The following is a 12,523-nucleotide window of genomic DNA, read 5'->3' on the forward strand; positions in this document are numbered from 1 at the left end:
TTCAGATTTTTTAATCCTTTTTTGTGTTTGTTCTTCTATCTTAGTAGTGTTGAGAGATTTATCTTCTAGCTCACTAGTTCTGGCTTCTATCTCTTCAATTGTACTCCTTTGCCCTTTCAGTGTATTGTCCATTTCTGAGATCCTATTATTAATCATTTGGACCTCTTTCTGTGGTTTTGAATTGTTTCCAATGCTGTATTTATCTTATTTGATTGTTCCTGTAGTGCTTTTCTGACTTCTTCCTTATTTTTCTCAACTGCATTGTATACTATTTTGATACATTTTATAATCATTTTCTGAATTCCTTCTCCACCATCTCCAAAGCCTGCCCATCTTCCAGTATGGAGTGTAGGTCTACTTCCACTCTGAAGTAGGCCATGCCTTTATTTAAAATACCCTTCACATAGCTTCTATTATCACAACAACATGGAAGCTACCATAGTATGACAAAGTGACAGACAAGTGGTGGGACCCTTACATGGTGACCCAGAACTCCCAGAGGCACAAAATTGGAAATTGCCAGACCTTTTTAACGCATAGTCCTAATCTGGAACTGTAGAATAAGCACTGACTTGTGAACCACAAAGTTGGTGGTTCAAACTCCCAGCCACCTCTTGGATACTTTATACAGAGTCATTATGAGTCAGAATGGATTTGATGGCACTTAGCAAAAACAACTTAACTCTTAACTGACACAGTGTCACTTTCCCTGCATTCTTCTGGTTACAGCACATCAAGGGTGAATACGTCGCCAATGTGAGAGGGAATAATATAAATGTATTCATATTGGGGTAAGGAGTCCTGTTGGTGAATTAATTAAGTGCTCAGCTGCTAACCAAAAGATCTGTAGTTTGAACCCATCAACAGGATAAAGATTTCAGTCTTGAAAACACTATGGGACAGTACTACTTTGTCCTAGCAGATCATTATGAGTTTGAATCAACTGGACTGCACACAAAAACAATATGTATACTAGGAGGCGTATTTCATTGTGAAGTGTCTTTGGTGGTGGTGGTGATGATTATGTGCCGTGGAGTCAGTTCTGACTCATAGCGACCCTGTATAGGGTTTCCGAGGCTATAAATCTCTTCGGGAGCAGAAGTGTTTGGTAGGAAGAGTGAAATAAAATTGCATATTGCAAGTCAGAGTTTATGAATGTAATTTTCTAAAAAAAGGGGAGGTTTCCAAGAACAGAGAAAATTCCTCTGAAGTTAAGAACTAATTTTATTCTGAACATTTAAATAATATATGATTTGAATGAAAAGAAGCAGACATTAACATTGTTTAGTAAAACTGCATTATGAACATTGTTCTCAGAAAATTTCTAGAAAATTATTATCTGAAGGAACATAAAAATGCAACCCAATTCTTTATCACCTCAAACAATAATAATAATAAAACATATAACACATATATAAATTAAGATTGAAACTTTTTCTAATAATTAAATACCAGTAGCTGTTGAACTGATTCCTACTCATGGAAATCCATGGGTAGGATTATGCTCCATAGAGTTTGTGGTGGCTGATTTTGGGGAAAATTGATTTCCTTCTGAAGCACCTCCGAGTGGATTTGAACTGTCAACATTTTGGTTTGCAGCCAGTGTATTAACTGTTTACACCACTCAAGGATTCTGTCATTAGAGGATGATCAAATTTCTTATTGCTAAAAAACCTGTTCATTTTTTTTCTATATAATCATATAAAAAAGTTTAGATCTACATTGATAGTTCTTTAACTACTTGTAGATAGCAGACAGGAGAGTTGTTGTCAAAAGCAAAATCAGTATCTCCCTATGCCAAAATCCAGACCCTCACTGCTATGTACAAAGTTTGAGCAAGATTGTACACAGTAATTAAAGGTATCTGGCAGGAATTTATTTGGTGAAATGTATCTGTTGATATCTTATTTCTCATGTAAATAAATGAATTATATGGTGAAGATAATACCTTTGACGGTTAAGCAGTCAATATGCTAGGCTGCTATAACAGAAAAATTGGAACCCACGCAGAGGTACCTCAGAAGAAAGACCTGGAAATCTACTGAAACTCAGTCATTAGAGAGTCTATGAGGAACAGTTATACTCTGACACACATGGGGTTGCCATGAGGGGTATCAACTCTATGGCAAGCAGTGTACAATGAAACACCTCTAATCAGAATCATAGGTTGCAGGTAGTTGGGATGGGAATGAGGAGTTGAAGGGATGTAATAAATCTGAAATAAGCAAAGAGCAAAGGGAATTATACCTTTTTTGGTTATTACTGTTATGATATAGGAAACACTGTTCTACTCTGGCATTTCCTACAGCCCGTTTGCACAACTTCTTCCATAATCATTGTCCTGTTGATCTTATTTTAAATGAAAGAAAGCCATGATGAGAAAACTCAAAGTGTTAGCCTCTCAAATAATGATGAAAGTGAGTGTAAGCATGTTACAGTATTTTGAGCACTGCTCAATCTTTTTATTCTGTTAATTGTACACTGCCTATTGTGAGGATATTCTTTTTATCTTTCAGAACAGAAGATATGCCAAGTAATTACTCAGAGGACTAGAGATTCCTGTGGTTCAATGAGAGATTTAGCTCTGTAATTTACAGTACTCAGAACAAATCAGCCAATTCACATTCCCGAAGCAGGTAGCAGTAAAACACACAGCTCAGATGTTCACGTTCTTAAAAAAAAAAAAAGTTGATTTCTAAATTTACTGCATGAAAAACTAAGTACTATAGAGTACAGTTTGCTGGAAATATTCCCCTACCCCTACCCACACACAAACTTACTCATAGTACTATGGACATAGGTATTGTAACTTTTGGATAAAGGATCCTAAAGACTGATAAGTAATATCTGTCAAAGTGTTACAGCTTTATGATCTTGTATTTCAATATTTATAATACAAACATCTGGAAAAGATTATGGAAAGTGCTTAATTTAATAAAATGATTTAACCCTTAAATAATCATTTATAATAGAAGGGATTTCTGTTTCAAATGTAATTTTTTTTTTTTTTTTTTTTTTTAATGTTGTGGTTTCCTTAGCAAAAGATAGTATGAGATTCAGAAGAAATTTAACAGGTAATCAGTTCACTTATACAAAGAAGAAAGTGTAAGTTACAGCATTTACATTAAGAATAATAAGAAAAGTTTTGCAATTTCCCTAAAAGATTTGTATATGCAATTAAGTAGCTTGGCCAAACACAGCCTTTAGGAGTGGATGTTCCTCAGAAGCATCTTAAGGAGATGTAGTGGGGGAGTGGACACTGGCACGTAGTAGGGATTTTGGTTGTTATTTTGAAAAATCAACTTTAGTTTCCAAAAAGGCAAAAAAACAAACAAAAACCCAACACCACCTTTATGTGATAAATGTAGAAATCTTTTTACTCTCACTGCACTAATTAGCAAAGGAAACAGACATTCATTGGATCCTTCTCATGTACTTTTCATTTTATTATTCATCATAACCCTATGGAATCCTGTGTGGTGATGTAGGATAAGCAGTTGACCAATAGCTTGGTTTAAAACTAAAGGTCAGTGGTTCAAATTCACCAGCTGCTCCTTGGAAACACTATACAGAGTCTCTATGAGTCAGAACTGACTCGACAGCACTTAACAACAACAACAACAAGCAGACGTACTTTCACATTAAATGTAGTATCTACCTATCATGCTCTTGCTTTATGCTTTTATGAGATATTGCTCTACTCATTTTACAGATGAATTTTAAGAAAGACCAAGTCATTTGCATTAGGCAAATCTGCTGCACAAGACCTTTTGAAAGTGTTAAAGAGCAAAGATGTCAGCTTGAAGACTAAGGTGCCCCTGACCCAAGCCATGGTATTTTCAATAACCTCATATGCATGTGAAAGCTGGACAGTGAATAAGAAAGACCATATAAGAATTGATGGTTTTGAGTTATGGTGTTGGAGGAGAATACTGAAAGTGTCATGGGCTGCCAAAAGAACCAACAGATCTGTGTTGGAAGAAGTATAGCCAGAGCGTTCCTTGGAAGCCAGGATTGCCAACCTTCATCTCTCATACTTCAGACATATTGGCAGGAGGGACCAGTAGCTAGAGAAGGATATCATGTTTGATAAGGTGGAGGGTCAGAGAAAAAGAGGAAGGCCCCCAGCGAGATGGACTGGCAGAGTGGCAGCGTCGATGGACTCAAGTGTGGCAACAGTAGTAAGGTTGGCCCAAGACCGGGCAGTGTTTCGTTCTGCTGTGCATAGGGTCACTATGAGTCAGTACCAACTTGATGGCACCTAACAAGAAGTCATTTTACCACGTGAATTCAGATGATTAGTAGTCGAGTTAGATGCCAGATCATGTTCTGTTTGACTTTGAAAATTATGGCCTTTCTAATCACTCTTGGAAGTTGATTTGAAGGTAAATTTCCTTCCCCATAGCTTCCTTCATTCTCCAGAAAGCTCCAATTTGGATTAAATATAAAAAGCAATTATTTTTATCCCAGAAATAATTTTCAGACATCATAGTTTTTGTTAACTTGGATTTAGAAAACAGAGAACAAAATGTCAGTTAGTATGAATAGCCATTGAAGGTCAAATCATAATTTCCCAGCAAATCTTATCTAAATTTCTTACTTACTACTTATGTAAGATATTTAGTAAGTTTTGAGAGCTAACAAATATATATTTAATATAAATTTTGAAGTTGCTCATATGCTAAAATTTATAGACTAGTACAATTAACTGCTATATTTAATATAACCCAGATTGTTGTTGTTGTTGTTAAGTACCATGGAGTCGGTTCCAACTCATAGTGGCCCTGCACAGGATTTCTGAAGCTGTAAATCTTTATGGGAGCAGAAAGTCTCATCTTTCTCCTGTGGAACAGCTGGTAGTTTGGAACTGCCGACCTTTAGGTTAGTAGCCTGATTTGTAACCACTGTGCTACCAGAACCAGATTAAGAAATGAAATATTGCAAATGGAATTGAAGTCCAATGTGTATTTTACTTATCATATTGTCTTTCTGTCCAACTCCATTCTCCAACAAGCAGAAGTACTTTCACATTAAATGTAGTATCTACCTATCATTCTTTTGCTAAGGAAACATGCTTTTATTAAATATGTTTGTATTTGTTGTTGTTGTTAGGTGCCATCAAGTTGGTGCTGACTCATAGTGACTGTATGCACAGCAGAACAAAACACTGCCCGATCCTGAACCAACCTCACTATTGTTGCCATGCTTGAGCCCACTGATGCTGCCACTTGCCCAAACCATCTCGTTGGGAGCCTTTCTCTTTTTCTCTGACCCTCCACCTTACCAAACATGATACCCTTCAACGATTGTTCCCTCCTGACAATATGTCCAAAGTATGAGAGACGAAGTTTGGCCATCCTGGCTTCCAAGGAGCACCCTGGCTGCACTTTTTCCAACAGAGATCTGTTGGTTCTTTTGACAGCCCATGGCACTTTCAATATTCTCCTCCAACACCAGAACTCAAAAGCATCAATTCTTTTATGGTCTTCCTTATTCACTGTCCAGCTTTTGCATACATATGAGGTTATTGAAAATACCATGGCATGGGTCAGGTGCACCTTAGTCCTCAAGCTGATATCTTTCCTCTTCAACACTTTAAAAAGGTCTTGTGCAGCAGATTTGCCTATATTTGTATAGGCTTGCAATTTACATGAGTGTTGTCATAATATATATAGTGTTTGGACTCCTGGTATGGCACAGTGTGATAAGTAGTAGACTGCAAGGTCTATTTGAACAGCAAAGTGATGGTTCAAACCCAACAGCTGCTCCTGGAAAACCCAATCCAGGCTACTATGAATCAGAACTGACTTGATGGCACTTAACAACACACAACAATATATGGAGTATTTATTAACTTGTTTATTCTTTCACAATTATTTTTGTAATCTATTGCAATGGGTACAAGTTGGGCTGCTAATCTAAAGGTCAGCAGTTTGAAACTACCAACATTTTGAGGAGAAAGATGAAGTGTTCTGCTCCCATAAAGATTTATTGTCTCAGAAACCCTACACAGGGTCTCTATGAGTCTGAGCTGACTCAATGGCACACCACCATTATACATTAATTTATTAAGCTTGCTTTCAGTGTTATGTATTATTTTATGTATGAATATACCATAAGATGATAGTACCCTGTCTCTTGTTATGAGCATTTATGATGTTCTCAATTTTAGTACTGCAAACAATGTTACTGTGGATAATCTCAAATATATATCCTGGGACAAATGTGCAAATAAATCCTGTAGGCTGTAGTCATAAAACTATCATGGTGCATTCTTATTACCAGATGTTGGCAACGGTTTCTCAAAAGTAGTTGTGCCAATTTATTCTCATAGTAGCTTGAAGCCTTTCTGAAATTAAGTATTATGAGACTTAAACTGTTATTAATCAGAGTATAAAATTTTACATTTTTTGCTATAGCAAACAATTTCAAATAGTTAATGGACACTAGGGTTTATTATTCTGTTCCTTTCCAATTTATATGTTTTGATCATTATTTTTTATTGTATTGCTTTTCATTTCTTGATTCATTAGTATGAGTTTTTCATATATTCTAGATTTTACTTATGTTTTAAAACATTAACTTTTCCTAGCCAATGGTTTGTTTTTTTATTTTTCACATTTAAGATTTTGAACCACCTGGAACTGTGTAAACTATCACTGTTTTATCAAAAGTAGTCCTGGTGTGATGCTGTAGGATAAGCACTGGACTGCTAACCAGAAGGTCAGTGGTTCAAACCCATCAGCCCCTCCTTAGAAACCCTATATAAGATTTCTCTGAGCTTGAATTACCGATCTTCCAGTTCAAACTGACCTTGCAGTCTAGTGCTTATTCTATGGTGCCACATAATCTTTATAAATTCTCACCAAACTACTTTACCTTATTGTATCTGGATAAGGGAAAGTGGAACAAGATGCTATAGGATTATGTGATTATCAACAGAATAGTGAAAACTTGGAACTTTAATGTGTGTATAAAATGAGTCACTTCAGAAGCAAGAAGGGGAATCTCACTACCATCAAAGATAAAGAACTAGGTGTGGAGTACATCCTCTATTCAATTGACCCTCCACATTACCAAGCATAGTGTCTTTTTCCAGGGACTGGTCCCTCCTGATAACATGTCCAACGCATGAGAGACAAAGTCTCAGCATTCTGGTTTCTAGAAGCATTCTCACTGCACTTCTACAAAGACAGATTTGTTGGTTCTTCTGGAAGTTCATGGTACTTTTAATATTCTCCTTTGACACCACAATTCAAATTTATCATTTCTTCTGTAGTCTTCCTTATTCATTGTCCAACTTTCACATGCATATGAGATAATGGGAAATTCCATGGATGCGTCAGATGCACCTTAGTCCTCAAACTGATATCTTTGCTCTTGCACACTTTAAAAGGGTTTGTTTGTTGTTCTGTGGGTAGATTTTCTTTATGCAATATGTCATATGAATTCATGACTTCTGTACCACTAGTATGTCACTTTGTCACACTGTGTTTGCTTACAAGTTGCTATGATGCTGGAAGCTATGTTACTGGTATTTTGAATGCTGGCAGGGACAGCCATGTATGACAGACTTTAGCTGAGCTTCCAGACAAAGATAGACACAGAAGAAGAAGAGGCAGACTGCTTCCAAATGTTTACACACTGAAAACCTTATAAATAGCAGTGAAACACTGTCAGAGAACACAAAAATATTCACTATTGAAACAAGATGGATAGCATCAGAATATTATTAGATACAGTGCCACAAGATGAGCCTCTCAAGTTTGAAGGCACTCAAAATATGAGTGGGGAAGAGCTGCCTTCCTAAAGTAGAGTTGACAATGCTGATGCTGAGAGTAAAGCTTTCAGGACCTTCATTTGCTGATGGGGTACAACTCAAAATGAGGAGAAAGCTGTAAGCATCCATTAATAATTGGAAAATGGAATGTTTGAAGTACGAATCTAGGAAATTTTGAGGTTGTCAAAAATGAAATGGAACACATAAACATCAATATTCTAGGCAATAGTGAGCTTAAATGGACTGTTATTGGTCATTTTTAATCTGACAATCAGAAGAATACCAAATTGAAGAGGAATGGCATTGCCTTCATCACCAAAAATAACAATACAAGATCTACCTTGAAATATAATGCTGTGTGTGATACGATACTATCCATATACCTACAAGGAAGATAAGTTAATACCACTATTATTCAAACTTTGTACCAACCATTAAAGCCAGTAATAATGAAATTGAAGAACTGTAACAATTTCTTCGGTCTGAAATTGATCAAACATGAGATCATAATGTATTGATAATTGCTGGTGATTGGAACGCAAAGAGGAAGGATCGGTCATTGGAAAACATGGCCTTGGTGATAGAAATGATGCTAGAGATTGGGTGACAGATTTTTCAAGATCAACGACTTCTTCGTTGCAAATACTTTTTAGAAACAATATAAAAGATGATTATATACATGAATTTCAGCAGATGGAATACACAAAAATCCAACTGACTCCATCAGTGAAGAAAGATAGTGGAAAAGCCCCATATCATCAGCCAAAACAAGACTAGGACAGACTGTGGAACAGACTATCAATTGCTCATATGCAACTTCAGACTGAAGCTGAAGAAAATTAAAACCAGTCATCAAGAGCTGAAATATGACCTTGAACATATCCCACTTGAATTTAGAGATCATCTCAATAAGAGTTTTGATGTATTGGACACTAACTACAAAACACCAGAGTTGAGGGATGACATCAAGAACAGTATGCAGGAAGAAAGCAAAAGGTCTTTAGGGAGACAAGGAAGAAATTAAAGTCCAAAATGGATGTCAGAAACTAACCTTGAAAGTTGCTCTCCAGCACAGACATGGTAAAGCAGATGGGAAAAATGAGGAAGTAAAAGGTGTGAACAGAAAATGTCAAAGGGCAGCTCGAGAAGACAATGCCAAATATTATAATGAAATATGCAAATATCTACAGTTAGAAAATCAAAGAGAAGACCATGCTCAACATTTCTCAAGCTGTAGGAACTGAAGAAAAAATTCAAGTCTTGACTTGTAATACTGAACGATGTAGAAATATCAGAAGATTGAAGGAATATAGAGAATCACTATACCAAAAATAAATGGTCAATGATCAAGAGCCAATGGTACTGAAGGCACTGGCAAAGAATGAGGCTATGGGAATTGATGGAATATAAATATAAATCTTTCAACAAACTAGTACAGCACTAGGGGCTCTCACTCATCTAATCTATTCCAACCACTTGGTTGAATACAACCACTTGGTCAACTGATGAGAAGAAATTCATATTTGTGCCCATTCCAAAGAGAGGTGACTCAACAGAATACAGAAATAATTGCACAGAATCATTAATATCACATGCAAGCAAAATTTTGCTTAAGATAATTCACAAAAATGGTTGCAACAGTACATTGACAGGGAGCTGCCATTGGTTCAAGTCAGATTCAGATGAGGATGTGGATGAGGAATAGTATTGCTAACATCAGCTGGATCTTGGCTGAAAAGAGAGAATACCAGAAATATATTTACTTGTGCTTTATTGACTATGCAAAGACTTTCGCCTGTGTGGCTCCTGACAAGCTATGGATAACACTGCAGAGAATGAGTATTCTAGAACACTTAATTATGCTTGTGAGGAATCTGTACATAGACTAAGAGGCTGTTGTTCCAGTAGAACAAAGAGACGCTGAAAGGTTTAAAATCAGGAAAGGTGTGTGCCAATATTGTATTCTTTCACCATACTTATTCAATCTATGTGCTGAGCAAACAATTTGAGAAGCTGGATTATCTGAAGAGGAACATGGCATTAGTATTGGAGGAAGAATCATTAACCACCTGGAATATACAGTTGATACAATCTTGGTTGCTGAAAATAAAGAGGACTTAAAATACTTACGATGAAGATCAAAGACCACAGCCTTCATGTGGGTTGCACCTCAATAGAAGAACAGTGAAGAGAGACTTCCAACGAGATAGACTGGCACAGTGGCAGCAATAATGGGCTCAACCATAGCAGTAATTGTGAGGATAACGTAGGACCGGGTGGTTATTTCATTTTGTTGTTCATAATGTTGCTATAGATTGCAACTGATTTGAAGGCACCAAACAACAACAAAATTCTATGAATGCTGATTGTGGAACCAAGTAAAATGAATTCTTTGACAACTTCAATCTTTTCTCGGTTTATCTTAACGCTATTTATTGGATATTCATTTTCTTTACATTACTGCACAATCCATACTAAAAACTATAGGCTTTGATTTTCATCAAGTATATATACAGAGATTTTCATCAAGTGTATATATATATATATATATACACCAACTGGTGTGGTACTGTAGAATAAGCACTTGACCACAAGTTAGATTTGAACCACAAAGTTGGCAGTTCATACAAGGTCCCTATGAGGCATCACCAACTCAATGGCTCTTAACAACAATAACTACATTTATATATATATTCACCATTTCACATGTGGAGGGATCTGGCTGACTCCTACCTCTCTTTGATCTCCCACTTATCTGTCTGTCTCTTTATTAGTACAATACGTTCTGAATTATTATTGTGTTATAATAATATCTGATACCTCTATCTTGTAGCTTCTGTTATTTTTAGTATTTTAAATTCTATTGGGTCTTCATCTTCTGTGAATGAACATGACATCTTTGGATCTATTTTGTGGTATTTAAGTAAACTTTTTTGTTGTTTGCTGTTACATACTGTCTTTCGCAAAATATTTGTTCACCTTTTTGTAAATTTGTCCCTAGTTAAATATCAGTGTTCTTCAGAGAGGCAGATCCAAAAGAGTATATATATAATGTCTTGCTCAGTTAACACAAAAAATGAGTCATCACAGCATCTTATAAGATACACATATCTTATAGTATATGCTGACATAAAAAAAATATACTTTTAGTATTTATCCCTAAAGTATAGGATTGCAATTGACTTTTAGATTGGTGATGAAATACTGCTAAACACTCTCATCATTTCAAAACAAAAAACTTAATCACTTGATTTTCTTTCTCTCTGGTAAATATATATGTAACAAAATACTTCCCGTATCACCATTATTGACATGTACAGTTCAGTAACATGAGTGATAAGCAACTATCATCATTACTTGTGTCCAGTTTTGTCCATCACTCTTAATAACTCATTGTTGGTCAGAATTCAAAGTTTCATATGCTTTTCTTGAATTCCGTTTATTGCCAAATACATTTTTCAGGGAATAACAATTCTCTCCTTGTTTTAAAATTTTCTAACTTTTGTTGTTTTTTTTCTTTACATCTATGTTCATATGAACTCCTGGTGTGGCACTGTAGGATAAGCTCTGGACTGCAAACCATAAAGTAAGCAATTCAAACCCACCAACTGATCCTTAGAAACCCTATCTAGGGTCACCATTAGTTGAAACTAACTCAATAGCACTTAAAAACAACATGCTTATAAATGGGCTACCTCATCATATCCGTATCTATCAAGTATTTCATATATCTTCCCTGGTAAAATGACTTGTTGTTGTTGTTAAGTGCCATCGAGTCAGTTCCAACCCATAGTGACCCAGTATAGGGTTTCCAAGGAATGACTGGTGAGCTTGAACCACCGACCCTGCAGTTCAAACGGCTTTGCAGTCTGGTGCATTGACCCACAGCGCCACACCAGGACTCCAAAATGACTTAGGTCTGGTATATTTCATATGAACATAAAATAAGATTTTTAAACTATGATACAATCACAATAAAGTTTGTAAGTTTTGAAATTATTTTATAAGTTGCTCATTTTGATGAATGTATATACACAAAGTTGTTTATAATGCTCTTTAATATGGATCTATATGAGTGTTTCTAAACTTTTTTTAAATCACTTATCCAAGAATCCATGAAAGATACAAGTAGATAAATGTGCATTTGCCTACTAACTGAAAAGATGGAAGTTCAAACATACCTAGGTACCTCTAAAGACAAGCCTGGTGATCTGCCTCTGAAATGTCACAGCTTTGAAAACTATGTGAAGCAGTTCTACTATACACATACAGGGTCACCATGAGTGGAAAGAACTCAAAAGTTACTAACTATCATAACAAGTTGTATTTAAAATTTTTATTTTCTTTATTGGCCCCACTCCATGACATTTTCATACTATAGGGGTTGTGTGCCAGGGAGTCAGTTCCAAATCATAGCAACCCTGTACAGGGTTTTCCAGGCTGTAAATCTTTATGGGAGCAGAAAGCCTCATCTTTCTCCTGTGGAACAGCTGGTAGAAAGATGAGGCATTCTGCTCTTGTAAAGATTTATAGCCTCAGAAACCTTGTACAGGGTCGCTATGAGTCAGAACTGACTCCACAGCATATAGCCACCACCAATTTCAATCAACATAATGTCCTCAAGGTTCATCCATTTTATGTGGTAGTTTACACCTTCCTTGTTGTTCTTCTAGGTAGCATAATATTTCTTTGTGTGTACGTACTACAGTTTATCCATTCTTCAGTTGATGGGCACTGAGGAGA

Source organism: Chrysochloris asiatica, unplaced genomic scaffold, assembly GCF_000296735.1.
Source record: "Chrysochloris asiatica unplaced genomic scaffold, ChrAsi1.0 scaffold00024, whole genome shotgun sequence".
In the NCBI taxonomy this organism is placed as follows: domain Eukaryota; kingdom Metazoa; phylum Chordata; class Mammalia; order Afrosoricida; family Chrysochloridae; genus Chrysochloris; species Chrysochloris asiatica.